Source organism: Triturus cristatus, chromosome 7, assembly GCF_964204655.1.
Source record: "Triturus cristatus chromosome 7, aTriCri1.1, whole genome shotgun sequence".
Classification (NCBI taxonomy): Eukaryota; Metazoa; Chordata; class Amphibia; order Caudata; family Salamandridae; genus Triturus; species Triturus cristatus.
In genome coordinates this window covers 1,182,840,138-1,182,865,295 of record NC_140590.1, presented here as the reverse complement: position 1 = coordinate 1,182,865,295, position 25,158 = coordinate 1,182,840,138, and the positions used below count along the sequence as shown (strand labels likewise).

At 49.9% G+C, this 25,158-nt stretch overlaps 1 long non-coding RNA gene across 1 annotated transcript in view; it reads left to right on the top strand.

The window, feature by feature from the left end:
* The first annotated feature begins 10,417 nt into the window (after positions 1–10,417).
* LOC146811406 (uncharacterized) overlaps positions 10,418–25,158 on the top strand; it is a 412,632-nt gene continuing 397,891 nt past the window's right edge. Inside the window, exons 1-2 of the long non-coding RNA XR_014965820.1 lie at positions 10,418–10,675; positions 15,288–15,333. This is a non-coding gene — a long non-coding RNA (uncharacterized LOC146811406). The remainder of the gene's footprint in view (positions 10,676–15,287; positions 15,334–25,158) is intronic.

Sequence of the window (25,158 nt, the reverse complement as noted above, 5' to 3'; positions counted from 1 at the left end):
CTCTGCCCCACACGTCCTCCGATCCCCGCACCGCATCCGCTGTACAGCCGCGAACGCCGGGCGGATCTTCCGCCAGCCGTCACTCACCGCCTCAACTCCCGGGCATACCAACGACGCTGTCTCCGCTCTGCAGGCCGAGCACAGAGCCACCGCCAGGGCACGGGACACTGGCGATCTCCTCTGCTGCAGGCACGGCCTTTCACTTCTTTTGCACACTATGTCCAGGCCGCCCCCGAGCCCTAACGCCTCGCGCTCAGCCGCGGCCTCAAGTGCACCTGTCGGCCGCCCGCACACCTCGCAGCGCTCTCCCGCTGCGTCCCGGCCACTCTTTCCAGCCGTCTGGTTTCGAATCCCTCGGCGCGATTTTCGCCAGATTCGCATCGAGGCTGCCTATGAGATTCCTGCAGCCGTTGAGATAAGCTTACACTGCCGCCACTTCATTTGAGCAGGATTATTAGAGAATTAAGGCACCGGGCTGTGGGAGCCTCACTGCAGTGCGGCCATTCCGTGTGCGCGCCACCTAGCGCCCCCACCCTTTTCCCAGCCTTACCCGAGGTTCTGCGAAGTATGCCCGGCCCACGTAGTCTCGTCACATCAGGGGCATACACCGATCGCCGGCGTGTCTCGCCAGGTGCGCCACCTTTAGGACTCCAAGCGGCAACTCGTGTGCTGTGCCAGTGGCCGCCAGTGTGAGTGCCAGCCGGCACCACTTAGTCCGATTCAGGCAGGGACAACCCTAGTTAGCCACCATCAGCAGCGGTCCCATCGGCCTCCAGGTCGCAGTGTCCCCGTGTGGCCTGCACCGAGAGGTGGGGCCCCATCAGGTGTACCTCCACCACCTTTCCGATGTCTCCGAAATGGCGCCAGGGATCCCCCCGCTCACCTCCAGCTACTGCTCCAGCATTGAAAGACTCCGCTCATCGGACGCAGAGGGGTGCCGGCTTGGTCCGCTATACTCCCTTCACCTGGTTCTGCCAAAGCTACAGTCCACTATCGCCTCAAGTCACCACAGTTGAGTGCGGGCGCCGCCGCAAGGAGGTTAGTGACAGATTGTGCCCCACGGTCTTCACCGCCACCACCGTGAGCCGGCTGGGACCCAGGAGACTCAGCGCCCCCACCGCTGGAGGGCGCCCAGGGCCACACAAGCGTCCGTCCCATACACCACCGGGAGCACTGACAGCACAAGGAACACTCCGGTGTTCAGGCAGGTCCACCAACCGTGCACCGCCAGGTTGCAGCAGGGGGGAAGGGGGGGCAGCGTGGTCCGATGTACACCGCCGAGCGGGCGCCTCAGCCACCCCGTCCGGCTTCATGGTGTCCAGGTCCTCCGCTGCCTCAGGGAGCCGCCTTCAGATGCAGGCGTCCATTTTACTTGCAGGGGACGCCACGCGTGCACACAGGAGCCAGCAAGACGTGCTGTCCCCACCGCGGCCCCAGCAGACCCAAAGACACACCAAACAGCGCGGTCCGATAGATACCGCTGAGCGGGCGTGTTAGCCACCTCGTCCCACCTCACAGAGCCCAGTTTCGCCGCCTCCGCTGGAAGCTTACTTCAGGCGAGAGCGTCCATTTTACATACAGAGGACGCTTCGCGCGCACACCGGAGCCGGCAGGATCGCCCAGTCACCACCGCGGTCCCAGCAGGTCCAGAGGCATTATAAGCAGCCCAGCTGGTGCGGGAGAGCTTCCGACGTTGGATTCGCCTGAGCAGGTATGTGTTAATGGACAATAGCAGGAGAAATTTGCAGGCATGGGGGATTAACGGCTCCGGCTTCACAGATCCCTGTCCGTCATGCTGGCTGGCGAGCCACGCCCCGTGTATGTTAACACTTGTTGCCCATTGTGACATGTGCATGTTGGGTTATCCTGATGGTAGGGGTTGTGTGATGTCTGTGATGCCCCACCCAGACCAGTGGAAGTAGTTCTGTTGTGTTTCCCTAGGTGCCTTCAACTTCTCCTTGCCTACATACAGCCCATGCTCCTGGTACATTGTGATCATGTTGAAGACTGTACATCCTGCAATAAAGACGGAGCAGACACGGCAACATGTGTGTAAGGATATTTAATTTGCAAGGGTGAGATGCGAGGGGGGATACATTTCCATTGGATGCTGGGGTGGAGCAGTGAGTTGACAGTTGTGGTAGATGAGATAGTCAAGTAGTCACCACATTGCTGTGGTGACCCAGTCCAACAGACAGATGCTATTCACAAGGCAGTGTGGGGAAGGACAGTCCAAAAAGTCAATGCAGTGGTGGAGAAGGTTGCCATCATGGCTGGCTCCGTGACTGGCGTCTGGCAGGTGCTTGCCTCCAGATACTCCCAGGGTTTTCTTGGGACGGCCCCTTCATCGTATGGCAGGTGGGGCCCTGCTGCTGGGCCAGTGGGGTCTGAGGACTCACCCCTCTCTGTGGGCGCAGGGGAGGATGGTGAACTGTCATCATGCGGCCCACCAGAAGGAGGTGGAGGTGTTGTCTGTGGCGCATGCCTATCCCTCAGTACCGCCACTTGCTGGACCAAGAGGTCAATGATTTGTCCCATGCGGGTGTCGATGGACCTCATCAGCAGGATGAGCTTGTGCAACAGTTCGTCCGATCGGCCCGTTCGTCCCTGGGCCTGTTCGTATGCGTTCAGGACTCTGGTGATATGTTACAGGGATTGGGTCCCAGCTTCCTGGTGTCCGAGGGTGACCCTGCCCCTCCCACCTGCCCCGCTGCCACGGATCTGTTGCCTCACCACTATGGGCACCCGCATCCTCTCCCTGCCCTCCTCCGTCGGTGGTGTGTGCTGGTCATCCTCTGGGACAGAGAGGGTGTTGCAGGCAGCACTGGTGGTGGTGGTGGCCGCAGAGGCCATGACAGCAGGGGTCTGCTGTGCAGTTGTTGTTGGCGCAGATGTGGTGGGGGGGGACGATGGGGTCCTGGGACCTGTTGATCCCTGGCACACCAGATGGGCCGGCCTCGAGCTCATCGTTCATGGAATCCTGGGAGTCAACATCCGAGAGTCCATGTACCGGGGGGGGTGGAGACTGGCTCTGCAGGTTGCTGGTGTTATCTTTCTACAGTGAGTTCTTGGTCACCTGTGGGTCATATGGGAAATGGTCATTGTAGTGCACCCGGCAAGCTTTGTGTTAGCTGTGTGTCATTCACTTTTTGTACACTGCACAATTGACAGATCATCACATTGTTAACTATGTGCACCACTGTGCTTCCTGACATGATGCAGTGGTACAGACATCACTTGTCCATGGTGTGAAGTGTCAAGGCATACCATGCGACCCGTGCACAATTAAGGATTACAGGGACTTGTTGCCATCTAGGGCCTGGCACAACATGTGTTTGATTGAGAACTCATTGTTTATTTGTCTGACCTGGCAGACGTCACATCTGGACATGGACTGGCCATTGTCATCTCCTGCATACCTTTGTCCTGTCATGTGCATATCTTGATTTGTACCACCATACATGCTTTCATGTTTTTCGAATGGTCCTTGTTGCACTTGCCCCATGGTGATGTACATATAACTAGGTGCTGTGCATGAATGTGCCCTGACTTTCTTCCGCTTGTGCATTGGTGTGTCACACTTTGGTGGCTGTGACAGTTTCCTTAGCTTACCTGTGTGCACACCGTGCTTGTCAATGGGGTTGGTATGCCTCTTTGTGCAATGAGAGGGCTGGTGTTGTCATATGGCACCATTTAATTTGTGACAAATAGGTGGGTGCACGTACTGGCTACTTACCTGTAAGTTTGTTTGGTGTACTATGCTGGCTTCCAATTACTTCTGGATGGGGTGGAGTGAGAGCTCCATCCTGCTCAGGTGTGGGACAGAGGGAATGTTGGGAGTAGTAGTGCAGGCCTCCCACTCACAAAAACCCTCACTGTGAAGTTGGTTACCTACCTGTACGTTTGATGAGGGTGATGTAATGGCTTCCAACTGCTGGGGGGGGGGGGGCTCCACAGGGGGCTTGGTGGGAGTAGTGGTGCAGACCCCAGACACCCTCATTGTGAAGATGGCTACCTACCTGTAAGTTTGTTTGGTGTACTGCAATGCCTTCCAACTGCTTCTGGGTGGGGTAGAGGAAGGGCTCCATCCTGCTCAGGTGTGGGACATGGGGCATGGTGGGAGTTGTAGTGCAAGACCCCCACCCCCAGACACCCTCCCAGGGATGATGGCTACCTACCTGTGAGTTTGATGTGGGTTGTGTAATGGCTGACACATGCTTCTGGGTGGGGTGGTGGGAGGGATCCATCTTTGTAGGCTGTGGGACGGGGGCATGGTGGGAGTAGTGGTACAGGTCCCCCACCCCCAGACACCCTCCCAGGGAAGATGTCTACATACCTGTGAGTTTGATGTGGGTTGCGTAATGGCTGACACATGTTTCTGGGTGGGGTGGTGGGAGGGATCCATCTTGTTAGGCTGTGGGACAGGGGGCCTCATGGGAGTTGTAGTGCTGTCTGCCTGTAAACATGCCCCCATGGTAATGTTGGTAGCTACGTTTGTGGTGAATGGGAGTGGGTGAATGTTGGATCTGTGACTCATGTTTTTGTGAGTGTGGGGAGCAGATGGATGGTATGTGTCCTAGGTGGTGTAGCTTTGTAGTTGTGAGAGAGTACATAGCAGAGTGGCGGTAGTCATTTGTTTGTACTTACCAGCCTCCACTCCCCCGGCTACTCCTGTGAGACTCTCTGGATGCAGTATGGCAAGCACCTTCTCCTCCCATTGTGAGAATGGTTTTTGTGGAATGGGAGGGCCACCGCCAGTCCTCTGAGCCAGCTCACGGTTCTTGCTTCTCCTCTCCTTGACCACTCTCTTCAGATCATGCCACCGCTTCATGATCTCCTTTTTTGATCTTGGGGTGGTCCCAACTGCATTGACCCTTTGGACTATCCTTGCCCACATTTGTGTCCTTGTGGCTAATGGTGTCTGTTGGACCAGGGTACCAAAAAGCTGTGGTTCCACTCTGACTATCTCATCTACCATAACCTTCAACTCACTCTCAGTGAATTTGGGCATTTTCTGTGTGGCCATGGTGTGTGGTGTGCAAAGTGGTTCTGGGTGCAGGGGTGTGAGTGGTGGTTGTGGTTGTACTGTGTATGGTGTGTGTTGTGCAGGTGGGTTAGTTGTGCATGTGTGGAGGTAGTGGTGGGGTTGTGTGTGGTGTGGCTAGTGATGTTGTGTCCTTTGCCTCTCCTGTCAGCTGGGGTATGTGCCCCTTCTCTCATGGAGTATTGCAAAGGATTGTGGTCAGGGAAAGGGCTGGTTTTATACTCAGCTATGTGGGTGTGTCCAATTGGGGTGTTGCTGTCAGGTGTGTTGTCCTGGGATTTGTATTTTTCTTTTTGCCATGTGGTTGTGTCATTGGGGTGTGTTTTGTGTATTGGGAGGGCCTGGCTAGTTTTCTGTGTGCACTTTTTGGCCTTCTTGTGGGTTTCTTGCTTCATCTGCCATATTTTTCATGGATCATCCGCCGCGGTGGCTGTGCTTTAGCTCTTCTGCTGGCTCTCCCATTCATCCCATAGTGCGACCGCGGTGGTCAGAGACAGCGGTACGTACCGCGGGACCGTCGGGGATATCCTAATTTCTGGTGCGGTGTCTCCGCTATACTTATGGCAGGTTGGTGTTTTCGCGCTGCAAATCCGACCGGTCCTAATCCTAATTCGCCCGCTGGTTTTTCCACGGTGCCAGCGGGCAGTTGTTTTCCGCTTCCATGGCGGTCACGGTGCTTTTCCGCCCGCCATCCTAATAGACCCCTAAGTTGCTAAAAAAAAATTGCAGCTTGTGTATACCGAAAACTCACTCAAAAGTGTAAGTTACCTTTGTGAATCAGGCCTTTATTGTTCAGGTCAAACATGAAAATATCTTAAATAAGCACACATATATTAGTTGCATAAACTATCCCTACCTATATTTTAGTACTGTGTAACCTTTTTGGGTTTTGAACTACATGTACGGCTTCCCCCTCCCTCATTTGAGCCTCTGCTCCTTGTGCGGAGGTTCTCTTCCTCACTCGGGCAGAGACTTCACATTTGGGGATGGAGATCTCTGGCTACTACTAATAATCAGAAATTGTCATATGAAGAGGAAGTCAGCTATTTTGTTTTCATTCTGAGCCAGCCTCATTTTCAGAGAAGCATACACCTCCATCCCGCTGTTCATTTGCCATATCTTGCCCGCAACATGGCTGAGGGATTTGAGGAGAAACCCTAATTTTTCTGAAATGATATTAAATATTGTCAGTGAGGGGATCATAGCCCAGCATTAACCTAAATCTGGAGTGACATCACCATGCAGTGCAGTGCAGTGGGTGTCCACAACCAGCAGATGAAGCTGTATTGTAAGAGATGGGTGGACCTGCATCACTGGGCCCATATAAAGGCCAAGAACATTATGGGATTGTCCTCCCAGCCACAACATACACAGTACCCCCTGCATGACACAACTGTACCATTGGAGGAGGAGCCAAACACCAACAGAGGTAGTGCACCCCTCCACCCAAAGAATTTTGCAATCTTCCACCAAAAGGCGATGGGTGAAGGCTGAACATTCCACTGAGGGGGAGGGGGGGTGACAGTGGAAGTGGAAGTGGACACTTCCAACCAGGGGGAAGTAGATGTAGGTTTTCCTCCTGGCCTACAAGAACAAGTAGCAGTGTCCCTACAGCAGGCCCCAACAAAATGTGGGCCTGCACCCAGCCCATCCCAAACCTCAATTCCATCAGGACCTCCAACTGCTTCCACTTCTCCTCCCAGTGCTCCTCTGGAAGAACAAGAGTCAAGTGCCAATTCTGCCCCAACACTCCACTCCCCTCTTGTAATGCCCAATCCCTTTCTACCGAGTCGATTCCAGTTGATGCATTCAAGGAGGTGACGATGTCAATTAGAGAGGCTCAGAGAGCGCTCTCTGAAGATGTCCTGGACTAAATGAGAGAGATCTGATGCTCTGGGAGACAGTTTCTGGGCACCTACAAACATTATGGTGCCGATTCCGATCCGTTAAAAAAAAATTCCCGTACGACTCGTATCTGTATGTTTTTTACGTACGAATCGTACAAGTCCCGTACAAACGGCCAAGTACGATTCGTACGTGGAAAATACATACGAATGACCTCAGGAAAAGTCTATGACACGTGCCCGGACAGTTTTACGTACGATTCGTAAAACTGAAGTCCGAGCGCACAAGTACAATCCGTACCGGCGTTCCGAATACACATTTGTATGTAAAACGTCCCGTACGGTGCGAACTGTGTACCACCCCTACCCTGGGTACACCTGGGCGAGGGGTACGAGTCGTACGGCCCCTCCAGCTTCCCACCCCACCCCCGCATGTACGGCGCGTACCCCCATCCCCACCCCCGTATGTACGGCACGTACCCCACCCCCGTATGTACGGCGCGTACCCCCATCCCCACCCCCGTATGTACGGCGCATACCCCACCCCCGTATGTACGGCGCGTACCCCACCCCCGTATGTACGGCGCATACCCCACCCCCATATGTACGGCATGTACCCCACCCCCGCATGTACGCTCCGTAACCCCAGCGCGTAGCGATGGGGGTTCGGTGCGTACATGCGGGGGTAGGGTACGCGCCGTACATACGGGTTGGGGTACGCGCCATACATACGGGGGTGGGGTATGCGCCATACATACGGGGGTGGGGTACGTGCCGTACATACGGGGGTGGGGTACGCACCGTACATACGGGGTGGGGTATGCGCCGTACATACGGGGGTGGGGTACGCGCCGTACATACGGGGGTGGGGTACGCGCCGTACATACGGGGGTGGGGGTACGGTGCGTACATGCGGGGGAGGCTGGGGGTACAGTGCGGACATGTAGGGATGGGGGTACGGTGCGTACCGGGCCCCCTTTTCCTCATGCATCGCGGCATACTTAGTTTTTCCGGCACTTTTCGGCTCCCGTAAAAATATTACCGTGCGAAGTGCTGTGGGTACGAATCGTACTTGCTGGTCCGTAAAACGCTGCCTGACGCCGTGCGAATGTCGCGTACGCGCTGTCCCGGATCGCATAGTGTTTTTTACGATTCGTACGGAAATGGTATTTCTGTACGAATCGTACTTGCTGGTTTGTAAGGTGCATTTTCCGGGTACGAGTCGCACGGAGAAAACGCTCCGTACGCCGATTCGAACCTGGGTTTTACAGGATCGGAATCGGCACCTAAATGGTGACATCACCAACTTGACTGCCGCTATTATGTCTTGTCCGCCTCCCCAATCTGCCCCACCTCCTGTAGTCTGTTCCCAGTTCATCTGTCCTCACTGTTTCCCCTGCAACCCCACATGTTCTTTCTTCCCGTGGGGTGTCTGGTCCTGCCCTGGTCACCCAGTTTATGCCTGCGTCAGAGAAGGATCTGAAAATCACCATCAAAGTAAAGAATTGAGGCTAGCCAGCGACCAAAGACCCCAAAACAGAGCCATAAGTTTGACACATACTCTGGCTTGGTGGGGGTGGGGAGGTCAGATTCCATTATCTAATTTCACAATGGACTTTAGTTTTTTGACTTGTTTTGGACTATAAACTTTTTAAAAATACTTTTATGTGTAGACTGGTTTCCCTTGATGGTTCCTGACTTTAAAAAATAATAATTTGCCCGACCTTCTCCAAGTTAAGTTTTTCTTCTACCTTAAGTTTTAGTTAAGTCCTTTTCCCAGGATAGTAATTTGACCTTATGTGTAGTTTCAACCCAAAAATATATAAACAAATTTAAACAAAATCTGTTTTTTTTATGTAGTAAGCATAATGTATGATGCATTCTTAGTCCTTCAAATAAAATGTCTAGTTGTTCAGAAAATGCTTTCTATATGTCTGTGCTGTTTTAAAATGGCTTACCTTTAAAATGGGAAATAAAGCAAAAACATTCACACTAATGATGGGTTGACACAGGATTGTGGTGTTAAATGTGTGAATATTTTTATTTAAAGAACATGGTTAGACAAATAAGTGAACTAATTTGTTGCATGGGTTTTCTCCTAGCATTCCGCCTACTCAGTGGTGTGAGTCTTTATAACTGTGAACTGTGAACGTGTTGTGTGCAGTTGGTGCTTTAGTTGGTACTGAGGTGGTGCAGGTGGGGCAGGTGGTTGTGCAGGTGGGAGAGATGGGGTCCTGATGGTGGCGCAGACGTCTGGATATAACCTTCTGTATGCTTTAGCTGTGACATTGGCATTTTTTGCTTATTGCTTGCATCATCTTCATTCCAAGGCATTGTGTTTTGCTCTCTCTTCCATATAAATTCTTAGCTGTTCTTTGTGCATCTTTGTCACGTCTTGGTAACATTTCACAACACTATTCATGACATGACTCTGCCTTTCAGTCGTCTGAGGGAGTCCCTTAAGTGAGTCTGAAATTCACGCAGAGTAGCCACCTTAGCACAAATATACTGCTGAGCATCACTTTGTAAGTCAAACAAGAAGAGGCTAGGTACAAGTTTGCCATACTCATTTTGAAAGACACACCAAATGGTATTAGGCCACCTTGAACAAGGCCAGATGTAAATTAAATTCCTACTCATATTGTCAAAATTCATATTCAATTTAATAATCAACATGAATAAGTGAACCAACGGTCTGGCATATTTCACAAAGAAGTTTTAAAGTTAGGGAGTTGCTATGGTTATGTTTTGTGTTTGGAATATTTACTTTGTCACTGCATGATGTATTGGGGTTCCATCTGCACTTGTGTTCTGTGTGGGAACGTTGATCTGGCAGTTGAAGGCTGGATCGTGGTCAGTTAGGGTTGATGGCTTGTACTTGAAGCAATAAACCCTCTTAAACACAATGCTGTGTTTGGATTCCTCATTTACTTAACATTGGTGATGATTGGGAAATGTGAATAACGAACATCAAACCTAATAAAAAAAAGAAAAAGGAATTGTGTGGGACCTATGCTTTTGAAGACCCGACTTTCATTGTGGACATTGTGGATCTGTGGATATCCTCTGCTGACTGTGGCGAGGTGTATTGGTGAAGATCGACAGACTCCAGGAATCCGTATGCTCTGCAGGCGTCAATCTGTGAGTGACGGCGCTGCGTGGACCATGTGCTCTGCAGGCGTCAATCTGTGAGTGACGGTGGAGCGTGGAGCATAACGACTAGCGATCCAGGTAGATGTATACGGGACGAGATCCTGCACCCTTATGATGACGTGGTGATCTCCTCAACCGCCATCGTGAGTGTTCCGGCGTAATTTCTCTAGACTTGGGAGATTACTATACGCTGACGTTGTGACATCGTGATGTGGCCGTAACGCTAGACTGCTAACTTCAGCAGCCATATTTGGGTTCCTCTTGGTGTAAACACGTCGACGTAACGATGTATTGCCGGCGGCGGCCATATTGGATGTGATTTTTGCATGTACAGTTCATGCAATTTTGTACGTGCTTTATTGTCCTGTCAGATGAATGCAGTGAAGTGCGGTCAATGCGAAAATGGATCGCAAGTGCACACTGTGATGCACACACCTTGATCCACGTCGTGGGAAATATCGTGAGTGTGTCAAGTGTTGTCGGTGATACACACCTGATTTACACCTGAATCACGTTGTGGTAATTATCATGAGTCTGTCAAGTGTTGTCGGTGATACACACACCTGATTTTCACTCTGTTTTTACATCGAGATGTCCAGGATTTAGTGGTTTTTCATCATCAAAAGCCTTGAAGGTGATGTATTTTGGTGTTTTTTTCTTTCTTTTTTTTTTTAATTATCTGGATGAAGAAGTGAAGGTTATTTTGAGTGTGCGTGATGATGGACGTGTGGATGACAATCCGATTGAGATGCCTGAATGTGAAATTATGATTGGTAAGAAAAACAAATTGGTTCTTGCTGATTCTGGATCACCCTACACAATGGTTGGTGACAAGAATTGGGCTACTACATTTGGGGGTGATGGTGTTGAATTGTTACCTCCTTACATCATCGCTGTGGGTTACGGTGGTGTGAGGATTGATGTGCTTGGTTATTGTGTGAAGAAGATTTAATTTGCTGATCGTGAAACGGTTGGTAAAGTTTATGTTGCAAAGAGGGGGGACAATATTCTTGGTTGGAGACATCTGAGAGACATGGGCATCGCACTAAATCCTAATAGTGAACAGCAAGTAATGGTTCGGGCCAAAGAAGAGTTGCCTATGGACATCTGTTCCAAATTTTCCAAGGTGTTTGGTAGTAATCTAGGTTTACTGAATAATTCCAAACATAGAATTATTTTGAAGAATGGTGCTGTATCATGTGCCTCCAAGGTGAGGAAAGTTCAACACATGATGTTGGCTCAGTTGGAATTGGAGATCAAGAAACTTAAAGAGAGAGGCGTTATCAAAGAAATTTAGAGTTCTGAGTGGTTGGCTCCGGTGGTGTTGGCACCGAAGGATGGTGGCAAAGAAATTCGTTTGTGTGCAGATTTGAGAGGTTTGAATAAATTCATTTGGGAGGACAGACAACCTTTACCAAATATCACAGAAACTTTAGCTCTCATAAAAGATGCTTGGATTTTTAGTGTGATGGACTTGTCCTCCGCTTACCACCAGGTTAAGCTTCATCCAGACTCTAAATACTTAACTTCTTTTGTGACACCCATAGGTGCATTCCAGTTTATTCGAATGCCTTTTGGGCTTGCCTCGGCTGTGTCGTTTTTCCAGAGAGTGATGAAACAGGTGTTGCAGGGTTTGGACAAGGTTTTATTCTTCCAGGACAATATAGTTGTGTATGGTTCTGGAGGAACGTGATGGAATGTTGTGAAAAGTGCTAGACAGATCGCAGAATGCTGGTTTGGTTATCAAAAGGAAGAAATGTAAAGTCAGGGTCACATCCATGACTTATTTAGGTAACACAATCTCTAGTAAAGGGATTAGTCCAAAGAAGGATTTGGCCAGGAGTATAATGGAAGCTCCTAAGCCTGTCAACAGAGGTCAAGGACGCTCCTTTCTTGGTTAGGCAGAGTTTTACTCCAAGTTCATTCGGATTTTTGCTAACATTTCTCAACCTTTGAGATCCTTGCTGAAAAAAAGTTCTCAGTATGTTTGGTCCAATGAGTGTGAAGTTGCTTTTAATTGTGTTATGGATTGCATTGCAAAATTACCCACTTTGGGCCATTTTGATGTCAACAAGTTAACGATTTTATCTACGGACGCCAGCATCAGTGGGTTGGGTGCAGTACTTGCTCAAGTTGATAATGGTGTTTTAAATGTGGTTGCCTGTACTTCTCATTCCCTGAGAGGTGCTGAAGAGAGATATTCTGTAATAGAGCAAGAGGCACTGGCTGTGTATTGGACCATTCTCCATTTCGAATTCTTTTTGTGGGTAATACCTTTTACTGTCAGATCCGATCATAAGCCACTCTCCAGGATTTTTCTTGTGCAGAGAGTTGGATAATATTTCCCCCAGAATTTCTAGATGGGTGGATGGTTTGCCTAACTACAATTTTATGGTTGAGTTTATTCCTGGTTTAAAGAATTGCACGGCTGATTGCATGTCTAGGTTGCCTATTCCGCATGATGAGGACAATGTTGATTGTGTGACAGTAAACTGGGTATGTGAGTCTGCATTTGAAGACAAGGATTTGGCTGATGCTTATTCAAATGACTCTGATTTTGATGTTTTAAAAGACTTTATTGTGAAAGGTTGGCCAGAGAGGAAGATGTTGTCTTCTACTTTGGAGAATGTCTTCAGGGTGAAAGATGAGTTGAACATTTTGGATGGTAAAATCTTTAGAGGTAAATGTGTGGTGGCTCCTAATGATTGAAAGGCAAACTGATTAATCTTGCGCATGAAAGGCATTTGGGTCGGAACAGTAGAGTCAGTTTTCCAAAGTGAGCGCCACAGTAAGAAATAGGGGGCAAATACTGAAGAGGAAATACAGAGTTCCTAGGTTTTGGACAGAATATATGTGTTTGTAGCTGAAAGTTTGTTAGATGTGCCTGACTGATTTCAGGTGTTTATCATTTTCCTATAAATTGACATGTGTAGGTCTCCTATTTGCTACCATGTCGAGGTCTTTCTGTGCAGAGATTTTGTCCTGTGTGCCAAGTCCGCTATTCACAAACATACGGTATCTCCGCCACGAGTGCAGTCTGTGCAATGAGTGCAGAGTCTCTGCCAGTGTGAAAATACTGTCCTAAGTTACATGCAGTAAGTTTACAGTCATAAATTATGACTATTGAGACTCCACCCCTGCAGCTAAAGGGGTGGAGAAATGTAAATTACAGGTGAATTTTCACTCGGAGTTTATGAGTGCCTAAAAGTAGTAAACTAACACAAAAGTGTAAACTAACTAAAACATGCAAGTTACCTTAGTGATTCAGGACCACGGTATTTCCTCCTGTCCTATACAAACTGCTCTTTGGGAAGACGTAAGAAGACAGTTTAGAGAAACAATAGCTAGGATTGAATTTTCCGATTGATTTGCATTGGAATGGAGGGATATATTAGTGCAAGGCAACAAAAATTCCATATATTTTTTCATAAATCGTGAGTCATCTGCCTAAATTAGGAGTGTTGAAATGTAGATACAGGTCAACCTTTGGGAGCAGAAGAGAGGGAGATTTAGAGGTGCAAAATCGGGGGAATATTTTAAGGCACATAACGTTTTAAGCAAGGAAAAAATTCTGTCATTTTAGTTAAATAAAAAAAATAAAGTCTTCACTTGTTCACCCAATATCCTATGGTGAGCCCAAGGTGATTTGGAAAGCCTTTCACACAGTAAGTTTCTAGGTTGTGTGTGGAGATTCAGCACATTTTCCCAACCCCTTTTCCTTGGCTCTGGACCCTCCATGACTGCTCAGGTGGTGATGGGCTTATAGTCCAACCATCTCTTCAGTACAATACCCTATACCATGCAAGCCTTCTCAACCTATTATCTCTATATGCTCACACAGTTATTTTTTTTGTACTTTTTTCTACTATGGAATTCCTGACCTTCTATATAGCAATTGTTTGTTTATATTTTCACTGAAAAAAACAAAGGTTGAAGTAGCATTATAGTTAGGTGTGATAAAAAGATGTTTTTGTTTAAAAAAAACCCTTAGAAATACACACAAAAAACAAAGATTAAAGTAACGTTATAGTTAGGTGAATAGGTCAGTGACAACATTAACGGTTTGAGCTACAAAACCACAGAAATTCGCCAGTTATAGTTAGCAGACCTAACAATAACCTGTGCCACAGCTACACACTGCTTATGACCTCACATATTACATCACTCTTGACGTGTTCTATGACATACATTAACGACATCGCTGGTGACATCTCAAATGACATAACTGATGGCATCACTGATGGCATTATCCAATGATTTTGTTAGCTTGTTTTATAGTTAACGTAGTGGCGAGAAGCTATGATGTTACATTTCTACCTAATTGTGAACAGCCTGTGTCCAGCTAATGAGTGCAAGTGTTTACAAAAAGCATGTGCTCCTAATGCCTCAGATGTGTGTAGAGGTTTTGAACACATTATAAATCTTTTATTTATAAAAGTAACTCTGTGTGCAGGTGACAGTTGAGGACTGGTGTTCAGCATGTTCACACACATTTTTGGTTCTGCAGAAAAAGATTTCAGCAGGGCAAAGAGTCTGTGTAGTAGTTACTAAGGGCCAATCCTGTGGCGGCGGTCCCTGGGCTGCCAGACTAGTGGTCTACCTGCTGTATTACAACTACGGCAGTGGGAACACCACGGGACCGCTGCAACCGCCAGGAATCCCTGATCCCGCGACGGTGGCACAGTGGTGTGAGGCTGTATTATGCTGGCGGTGCTGCTGCATCATCGCCAAGCATATTAAAAGTTTCATCACCGCGACCCATTTCATGGCAATGAGCCTGCCATGAAAAGGGTGGTGATGAAGAAATGAGGGGGCCCTACAGGGCCCCCTGATCCCCTGGTGCATGGGGGGGTTGCATGCACAGGGAGGGGCATGGTGTGCCCCCCTGACTATATGCACTCCCTGTTCCTGCACAGAACAAAATGCACAACATTCACACTCTCCTATGAGCCTTAGAAAGGCACTGCCGTGGTACGGCTGCCGCAGAACAGCCCAACCTGTATTCCAGTTGGAATACGGTGGGCGGGTTGACTACAGGTTTGGCGGTGTTGCAGCAGGGCTTTGGCGAGCGGCCAACTGCGACACTTCCAAACCTGTAACCAGGCCCTAAGTATTATAAGCAGCCTTGAGTTTTTAGACAGAATCGTCACAGCCTAACAATTACTACACATCATGGTGCACAGACAGAATATCGAGTTTCAAATATTGTTATACAAAAATATTGATTTTGAAATATCCTCATACAGGAATATCGAGAGCAAGAATATCGTGGTCCAGAATATCGACATTAAGGTAAGAAATATTGTTTTGGAAAATATCGAAGTTAGTAATATCGTTTGTTAAAAAATCCTTCTTTAAAATATCGATTTTTATATTAGTGTTATGTATTTTAGTATGTATTTCAAAAGTATGTGATGTAATTGTTTTGTATAAGTATTGATTTTGTTTTTTAATATATGTGTTAAATTTTGAGTAGTGATACATTTTGGGGCCGATTCCAATCATGGAAAAAGTCTGTACGAATAGTCGTACGGAGCATTTTCTCCGTACGACTCGTACCAGGTAAACTCATTCTACAACCTAGGAAGTACGATTCGTACAGAAAGCCTTTTTCTGTACGAATCGTACAAAAGACCATACATCAAAAAAATACCCACGATTCCGATCCGGAACTGCTTGTACGCGACGTCCGTACGTATTTCAGCAGCGTTTTCCGGCCCAGCAAGTACGATTCGTACCGACGTCACTACGTACCTCGCTGTGACTACGGGAACGAAAAACTGCCGGAAAAGCAGAACCCTACACCACGGAGCCCCGGTACGTGACGTACAGCCATGAACCCCATCGTACGTGTCATCCCGGTCCTCTTGGCCTACGACCTGGTGCACCGCACCCGACGCACACGCCGCAGAAGGTGAGAACAACACCCAGGGGCCGGGGGGGGGTAGTGAGAGCCAGGAAACATACCCCATAGCAAACACAAACCTATAATATGGAGGCCATACATTACCACCAGGGTCTGGTCACTTGGGGGGGCGTGGCCAGCAACCCCTGCGCACCGCAACAACGGAAGTGGACGTGTACGGTGCGTACCACAGTACACCTACGGCGCCATGACAACAGTGGTACAGACCGTACCCACGCATGAATGCGTGGTTACGGTGCGTACCACACGTACCCCTAAGGCGCCATGACAACAGTGGTACGGACCGTACCCACGCATGAATGCGTGTGTACGGTGCGTACCACACGTACCCCTAGGCGCAATGACAACAGTGGTACGGACCATACCCACGCATGAATGCGTGGGTACGGTGCGTACAACACGTACCCCTACGGCGCCATGACAACAGTGGTATGGACCGTACCCACGTATTCATGCGTGGGTACGGTGCGTACCACACGTACCCCTAGGCGCAATGACAACAGTGGTACGGACCGTACCCATGCATGAATGCGTGGGTACGGTGCGTACCACACGTACCCCTATGGCGCCATGACAACAGTGGTATGGACCGTACCCACGCATAAATGCGTGGGTACGGTGCGTACCACACGTACCCCTAGGCGCAATGACAACAGTGGTACGGACCGTACCCACGCATGAATGCGTGGGTACGGTGCGTACCACACGTACCCCTATGGCACCATGACAACAGTGGTACAGACCGTACCCATACATGAATGCGTGGGTACGGTGCATACCACACGTACCCCTACGGCACCATGACAACAGTGGTACGGACCGTACCCACGCATGAATACGTGGGTACAGTGCGTACCCTTACAGCCCCATGAGTACTCAGGTACAGACCGTACCCACGCATACATGCGTGGGTACGGTGCGTACCCCTACGGCCCCATGAGTACTCAGGTACGGACCGTACCCACGCATACATGCGTGGGTACGGTCCTTACCACACGTACCCCGTTACGGCAGCAGGAAAATTTGGATACGAGGCGTACACACGCCAGGAATGTGGGCATAGTGGACTGGCCCAGCATGTTACCTTCATATTGTTGTGTGTGTAGGTCCTGGCCAGCAGTGTACAGCTCCAAGGGGATGTGTGGGTGGGTGCAGAGGCCTCCCAGCAGTGGACAGACATATGAGGGGTGGGTGCATATAACTACCAGCAGTGGACAGACATATGAGGGGTGGGTGCAGAGGACTACCAGCAGTGGACAGACATATGGGGGTGGGTGCATATCACTACCAGCAATGTCCAGACATATGAGGGGTGGGTGCAGAGGACTCCCAGCAGTGGACAGACATATGAGGGGTGGGTGCATATCACTACCAGCAGTGTCCAGACATATGAGGGGTGGGTGCAAAAGCCTCCCAGCAGTGGACAGACATATGAGGGGTGGGTGCATATCACTACCAGCAGTGGACAGAGATATGGGGGTGGGTGCAGAGGACTCCCAGCAGTGCACAGACATATGAGGGGTGGGTGCAGAGGGCTCCCAGCAGTGTCCAGACATATGAGGGGTGGGTGCAGAGGACTCCCAGCAGTGCCCAGACATATGAGGGATGGGTGCAGAGGACTCCCAGCAGTGGACAGACATATGAGGGGTGGGTGCAGAGGACTCCCAGCAGTGGACAGACATATGGGGGTGGGTGCAGAGGACTCCCAGCAGTGGACAGAGACATGAGGGGTGGTTGCATATCACTACCAGCAGTGTCCAGACATATGAGGGGTGGGTGCATATCACTACCAGCAGTGTCCAGACATATGAGGGGTGGGTGCAGAGGACTCCCAGCAGTGGACAGACATATGAGGGGTGGGTGCATATCACTACCAGCAGTGTCCAGACATATGAGGGGTGGGTGCATATCACTACCAGCAGTGTCCAGACATATGAGGGGTGGGTGCAGAGGACTCCCAGCAGTGGACAGACATATGAGGGGTGGGTGCATATCACTACCAGCAGTGGACAGAGATATGGGGGTGGGTGCAGAGGACTCCCAGCAGTTCCCAAACATATGAGGGGTGGGTGCAGAGGACTCCCAGCAGTGTCGAGACATATGAGGGGTGGGTGCAGAGGACTCCCAGCAGTGGACAGACATAGGAGGGGTGGGTGCAGAGGACTCCCAGCAGTGGACAGACATATGAGGGGTGGGTGCATATCACTACCAGCAGCGTCCAGACATATGAGGGGTGGGTGCAGAGGACTCCCAGCAGTGGACAGACATATGAGGGGTGGGTGCAGAGGACTCCCAGCAGTGGACAGATATATGAGGGGTGGGTGCAGAGGACTCCCAGCAGTGGACAGACATATGAGGGGTGGGTGCATATCACTACCAGCAGCGTCCAGATATATGAGGGGTGGGTGCAGAGGACTCTCAGCAGTGGACAGACATATGAGGGGTGGGTGCATATCACTACCAGCAGTGGACAGAGATATGAGGGGTGGGTGCAGAGGACTCCCAGCAGTGGACAGAGACATGAGGGGTGGGTGCATATCACTACCAGCAGTGTCCAGACATATGAGGGGTGGGTGCAGAGGACTCCCAGCAGTGGACAGACATATGAGGGGTGGGTGCATATCACTACCAGCAGTGTCCAGACATATGAGGGGTGGGTGCAGAGGACTCCCAGCAGTGGACAGACATATGAGGGGTGGGTGCATATCACTACCAGCAGTGGACAGAGATATGAGGGGTGGGTGCAGAGGACTCCCAGCAGTGTCCAGACATATGAGGGGTGGGTGCAGAGGACTCCCAGCAGTGCCCCACTCCCAGGAGGATGCATGTCATTCACACAATGCATGACACACCACATGTGGGTGTGAGGACATACAACACATGCATACCCACCCATGGCGGATGCCCCACAATACACACCCTGATTTCATGCCAACAGACTGTATAGTCATGGAAATGCATACTAAAATAAGTTATCCAAGGGGAACACACACTGTCACGCACATCACAGGAGTGATAGGAATGTCCAGGTGCTGGTCCAGCCACCTAGATGTTGTCTCTCATGTAAGGAATAGGGTTCACTGCCACTAGATACAATGCCCACAATTGTGAGTCAGGTGCCCAAATACCCTGCATTACACGTGCCATTTGTGTGTTAGGCCGTGATTACACACATGCATAGTGCTGAAAAGGGGCAATTGGTCCCTGAAGCCATTCCTACATACACAAAACACAAGTACAGTGACTGGCAAGGATGGCACAGACGATTCAGCAGGAGACATCGGTGAGCATGCATGGCCATTGTTGAAGGGATCCGTCACCAACAAAGGATATGTTGACACAGGTCAGCACAACAATTGTGCAACTGTTTGCAGGGAACATGTCAGGTGCCACAGGGGAAGGAACACTCCTTGGGACAATGTCTCACAATCCAAAGGAACACACACTACCAATTAATATTTTCACAGACATTGTGATGGCACACAGATACCAGGGTCCCCCTCATGACCATCATACTAAAACATTTCTCTGAACCCTAACACATTACCAGAACACCAACTTCATGGGCCTCATCACCAACATCAAGTACCTGAAATGCAATAGTGTGGAAACTAAATAAAAAGGCTTTATTCAGCACACCCAAAAAAAACTGTAAGAAGACACTATTTACAAAGGCCAATGGCCAGTCCATAGTTCGAGTCCAAGGGTGGACGTATGCGACTGTGTCCACCCCTACCTTGCCTGCACAAAGTCACCTCAAGGTTTGTCGACCTGGGGGGGGGGGGCATCATCAGTGGGAGTACCAGGCACCGCAGGGACAGGAGTGGGTTGGGTAGGTGTGGTGGGTGCAGGGCTGGACGTTTCCGCCACAGGGAGTGGGGCAGCGCCAAAGGTGGTGGTGAGCAGCTCGCTGCACACTGCTGCCAGGGCGTCCAGAGGAACCCCTGCACCGGAAGAAACACCAGGGCCAACGGTGGGGGGGGGTGTCCGAGGGATGGGGTGCAGCGCTCTTGGGGAAGGTGGTGGACATGGGGGGGGACTCAACTCCCCTGGCCGGAGACTTCCTCAACCGCTTGCGGGGTGGTGTCACAGTGGGGCTGAGGGACAGACTAGCCATGTAGGTCTCTTTGGGTGACATTTTGGCAGGGGAGCTAAGGGGAGTGGATTTGGAGGAAGTGGAACGTGAGGACTGCGGACTCTGACTGTGGCTGCGTGTCTGCCGTTTGCCCCCAGACCCTGTGGGTGTGACTACATCCCCCTGAGTGTGCGTGCCAGTAGGTGTGCGCTGTGCCTTAGTTGGGGGTGTGCTGGATGTGTCTGTTGGGGTGTGTGCCTGTGACTGTCTGTGTGTGCTTTGGACAGGCATGGGAGAGGGCAGTGTGGATGGGTCCGGGGTAGGGGGGGGACGGAGCGCAGCAGGAGAGACACTGCTTCCGTCAGTGAAGAGTCCATGGACCGCAGAAACCTGCGTTGCTCAGTCATCGCTGATGACATGCCCTCCACGAACGACACCAACTGTGTGAGCAGTCTAGTGTGTTCATGGAGGACATGCAGCATCGATGCCTGACCAACCTGCAACTGCCGCAGTGTGTCCACAGACTCTTCACTGAGGGCAGCAGGGGTGACATGGGCAGGGGCTGCGGTGCCTGGTCCGAAGGAGACATGGTGGGACCCTGCATGGACAGAAGGGATGGGAGCAACTGGGAGGGCGGAGATGGCAATGGAGGAGGCGGGTACAGATGGTGGGATGCTGCCAGATGTTGTTGCATCCTCTGCCTCCTCAAGGATGTCAGCCTAGGACCCGTCAGTGTCGTACATGCTCTCGCCTCCGGACAGGTCCTCCGACTGACTCCCCTCGCCCTCCGTGCCACTGTCTCCTGCTGACTCCACAGCACTGGTGGCACTGTCGCTGGGTCCCTCCTCAAGGTCCATGCAGGTGTCTCCCTCGCTTGTGGATGATGATGCTGTGGGCAAGGAGAAGAAACCAGAAAGCATCAGTCACCTGTATACATCTGACACATGAGCACAAGAACAATTGGTCACAGTGCATATCAGGCAATGCATCATGAGTAACAGCTGGATTACTCCGCACATATGTAAGCCCTGTACTGCCCAGTTGGGAGACCCACCATGCCACTTTGACACCAGGAAAATCAATACACAAAAGGCCACAACTTGAATGAGCAATACACTGAGAAGCTAGTGTCTGTGAACCGGTGAGCACAGCAATACAATGAAGTCATGACACCTCTTGTTTACCCTGAAATAAACAGGAGTGATGCACTCAAGGTAAACTTACACACCTCAATACTCAAGGTGCCACCCCACTGAGAGACCTGTAAGTCCCTTGGAACACAAAACGAACAAATGTTGGTACCTTGGGACTCACAATACTTTAACCAATCTACATGTTTGGGATATGCCAATTGGCCATTTCGTGAAAAGAACACTGATGTGCCTGCATGCAAGATGTTGCACAAGGCAGTGCACACAAAAGTACATTGACACTGTCATTGAAGAAGCTGGCACCTTTTCGGAGGAGCCACTGTTAGACATAGATGGTGTTGCAGAAAGTACATATACATGGGCCCACGGAGGTCTTGACGTCTTGACACTCGTTAGTTTGTATCACCGACAACTAATGAGTCTCACAAAATCAAGACCACCGTGGGAACATGTATATGGAGAATCTGCAACACCATTTATTTATAACAGTGGCTTCTTTGAAAAGGTGCCAGCTTATTCAATGACAGTGTCAATGTACTTTTGTGTGCACTGCCTTGTGCGACATATTGCATGCAGGCACATTAGTGTTCTTAACACAAATCATCAAATTTCCACATGTTAAATATGAACAACTGTTGACAAGTGCTGTGAGTGCCAAGGTACAATTCATGAAGAGTAACAACTTGAATCATGTCAGTTGTCACCAGGCCATCCGTCACCTGATTACACAGTTGGCTACACATATGACCTACTGCCTGTCATCTGGAGTGACACACATGTCCACACCCAGGACAATGCATAAGCTAATGGCACCCCCCCCCCCCCCCAATACCTGAGTCAATGTGATTTATACAGATCAAGAAGTGACACCTCTTATTCAGGGTTACAACAACTGTGCTAGAAAAATTGCTTCATTGACACCACATCACCTTGTGGGGCTGACAACACATATTTGTGACAAACAACCATCAACAGATTGTTGTGAATAGCCACACAGGCACTGCCCAGTGTGAGTATGCACAAGCAAAATAGTGTATCCTTGTCCAGTGGACACATGTAGCACACATTAACAAAATCCAAACTAGGCCAGGGAACAATGCCACAGAGGCAGACCTACGCAGCACACACAGAGAATGTGCACAGTGTTGGATGACTGTGAGAAGTTGGCCTGGCATATGCTGTCTCCTAGTTATAGGGACACCTTGCACCAGTCCAATTCGACTCTTATTGATGATAGGTTTAAGACAACCTTTAAAGAAAGCTATCCTAGTGGTAGCTGTGGAGAGCAGCCTTCAGGCTAAGTCTTGAAGGAGTGTTAAGCTTATTTTTTTACCATAATAACCTCTTGAATAACCAAATGAAAGAGTAGCCCACACAGGTATATATATAAAATATATGTATCTATTCTAGACAGAATCCCACAGTCTCTTTATGAGGCTAGTGGCAAAGTTACAATTCAAACAAGCATTTATAAACACAATAAATAGCACAGGAATCAATGGGCCCCAGGGGGGGACCAAACCATATATCAAAAAAGTGGTATAAGAACCACGATAATTCTACAGACAATGCCTAGGGCATTTAGGATCGCTGGCCCCTTAAGAATCCACCCCTGGTTATGAGGAAGGGGACCCACGGGAGGCGCGTGCAGTGGAAATAGCTGCTATCGGGATCTCTATTATAGTCTATGGAGAATGTCGCGGTTGAAATTACACAGATTAAAGTCACTTCTAGCAGGAGTACAAAGTTAAAACTTTAGACTTAAGCTTTTGAGGAGCCCACTACCACGAGAGTACCGAGGTACCACTGTTACCTGCCCCAGGGAAGCCGAGTGCATAGGTCGATTCTGGTGTCGGGTCGCGGGCTGATTTTCTATAGGAAAATATTCAAAAGTGCTGCTAGCCAAAAGCGTCGATGATGTCGTGAAGATCAAAGATGTGAAGATTGTAGAGAAGAACCTGAAAGCAGAGGGGACAGAGTCTGGGTCACGGCAAAGTGACCAGGAGGCTCAAAGCAAAGAGCCCTTGGATGTCGGGTGCTTCAGGTGCAAAGTGGTGTAGCTTGGATCTGCAGCCACGGGCTCCGGGAGGCTTCAAGGAAGGCCAGCTTCGGGAGGGCAACTGTCCCACATCGGATGAGGGTCGTTGCGGTACTAGTGTCCGGATTGGATCCACTAAGCCTTGGCAACCGCAAACCACAAAGGATAAACAAATCGGATACAGAGCAGACCCACGAGGTCTGGGAGAGATCTCCTTTGGAGAGACTGTAGAGCAGGCCTGAAGCAACCATGGGAACTCTTGATTGTTGAGATAGACCTCCGCTAGGGCCCACAAGTTGAGAGACAAGGGACCGCGGGAGGCGGCAATTTGGCATGCGTAAAAGGGCACCCACGAGCCACCGGAGGGGGCTAGGGCACTGGTCTTTGGCAAAATTGCTGTAGAGTGGTTGGCTCAAAAACGGGCCAAAGCACAACTTCCCCACTGGTCAGGGTCGTGTGCTACGCAAGAGGTGGCCGGTGTCCTGGGGTATTGGGGATCTCGGCACCCACGCGGTCCACGGTGCCCAAACTCGTTGAGCACACTCACTGGCCTCTGGGATGCGCTGGAAACCCACCTCAAGGGTGCTGGAAGTCGTCGAAGTCCGCAGGAGCAGCGAAGTTCCAACCGGGTCACTTGCAGTGTTTCAGGTGCCTGCCAAGCAGGGGGATAACTCCTTTATCCCAAGGGAGATTTCTTCCGTCAGCTGGGCAGCAGCAAGTCGAAGGTCAAGACTGTAAAGTTCAAGATTGATCTGAGGCTCTGGGGCCACGTTATTCACCTTTATCCCCAAGATTAGGGGAGTGGCCAGAGTAGTGTCCACCAATGAGTGGTGAGGCGGGAAAGGGTGGCTACACCCTCTCCCCTTTGTGTGTTTCCCACCTGGGCGAGGGGCAGGATGCCCCTGAACCGGTTCCAAGCGGTGTATGCAGAATGAGGTCTCTGCAGCTGCCTACGTGCAACTCTGAAAGGACATTTGGTGCACCCACCCTGTTCCAATCCACATTATCCTGTCTGGGGAGATGCTAGCGCCTCCCTGCCACAGGAGCCCTATTGTCCAGCTGGCGAGGCTGGGGTTTTCCCCAGCAACAGCCAGCCAGGGTCGTGTAGGTGGCGGGCAGTAGCCATTTTGTGATACTTGTGCACTTTTAAATTGGTGTCTAAATTCTACCGCTTTTCCCATATCGCCCCTCTAGCAGGGGGGAATCGTATCCTCATGCCCATGGCTGGATTGGGAGTATGATTCCTACATGTTTGACACCAAACACGATATGGTTCTGTGTAGCCATTCTCGAGTTATCGCGGTATCGCGATAGACTTATAATGCGTGTGAGAAGTTGGCCTGATGTATGATGTCACTAGTTCTAGTGTACACCTTATATCAGTCCAAATACCCTTATGGTGATTGGTTGTAAAGTCAACCTTATAGACCAGCTATCCTAGTGGTAGCATGGACAAGAGCAGTCTTAGGCTAAACTCTGAATGGCATGTGAAGCCAGCTGTGATACCATATATAATCCCTTGAATACCAAATGAAAGGACACCACAACAGATATATATATATAAAATAAAGTGTATTTATTCTAGTCAAACCCTCAGCACTCTTTATGAGATTAGAGGTAAGTACAACACAGTCTTATTTAAGCATACATTAAGTCACACAGGTAAGTAATACAGTTAGGCCCTAGGGGCCACGCAAACCATATACTAAGTAAGTGGTATAAGAACCACTGTCACGGAAATAGAATAGGCCTAGGCCTAGGGAATCGCTGGGGCTACACTACACTAGCGTTAGTTAGGAAGTGGGAGGCCCACGGGATTCGTGTGCAGAGTGGAAACACTCACGCGTAATGCGTAAAAGTAAATAGCAATAGTACAGTTTAGAAAACGGTAGATTTAGGACACTTCCGGAGTAGCTAGGAAGTTGAG